The sequence below is a fragment of the Alosa alosa genome, chromosome 10, assembly GCF_017589495.1.
Source record: "Alosa alosa isolate M-15738 ecotype Scorff River chromosome 10, AALO_Geno_1.1, whole genome shotgun sequence".
NCBI classification, from domain to species: domain Eukaryota; kingdom Metazoa; phylum Chordata; class Actinopteri; order Clupeiformes; family Clupeidae; genus Alosa; species Alosa alosa.
Window position 1 is genome coordinate 18,152,571 of NC_063198.1, and position 1,118 is coordinate 18,153,688.

The following is a 1,118-nucleotide window of genomic DNA, read 5'->3' on the forward strand; positions in this document are numbered from 1 at the left end:
CGTTCATTCAAGTCAGGACAGGGGGAATACAAATTACTTTATTGTATCCTTTTTCTCCTTACTTGGTGACCTGCCTATTTGTCATTTTGGCAGGTGGATTCAGCCAAATGTTGCAGTCTTCCGTTGACACGCCTCATTTGCATCACCTGAACTCACTGATTTGGCAACCACAGTGCATGTTCTCTGGGTTGCTTGTCCTAGATTTACTATTAGTAAGTCACTAGACTTTTGCTGATGCATGAGCCAGAACAAGTCTGAGCACTCAGTTGGTGAAGAATCCATCTCCTGTCATTTCAATGCCCTCTGGCAGTCTTCAACAATTCCAAGGAATCTGAGCTGTGAGGAGGCTTATAGGTCACACACACACACACACACATACACACACACGCATCACAGAAACCCTCCCAGCCAGTTTGAATCCATTATCTAAAATAGCCCCTTTCGTTTGCCTCCCCAGCTCTTGTTTCAATGTATGTGAAACACCATATTCTTAGAGGTCCCAGAATCATTTGCTATTGTGTGTGTCAGGGCTGAGTAGCTAGAGGCTGCCCTCCGGTGGTGAAATGCGTCTCTGCCGTTCAACCCACATCAAATACCAACCTGTGGTGTTGGAGGAGTTTAAACATGCTCACATAACTTAGAGCAACTATTTTGTTAACTTGTGAGAACATGACTGCATGTTTTCCCCATTTTGTCTTAAGGCCTTTGAAGGTTTCGCTGCTTTGGTTATGAAACCCTGTGACACTATTCGCAGCACCTACTTCTCTGTCCTGCTCGGATCAGAACTAACGTTAGTATCTTCTCTTCTTTCCTCCTTCTCTTCCCCCCTTTGGCCATCATGAATGCCAGCACTCATCCCTCTGCTATGCAGCCACGTCGAGATGTCCCCTCTGGCACATACACTGAAAAGGGAACTTTAGCCGGTCATGGTTAAAACTACCTCAGCTATTCCATCTCAAGGTGGACTAAGTTGGCTGCTGAGTTGCTTTCTCAGTGATGAGACATCTTTGATAACTTTGACTCGAACTTTATGTTTCGTGAACATAAAAAAATTTGCAATGCATGTACGACACTGAGAAGATTTGAAAAGGGTTAAGGAGAGATGGGTACAAATAACA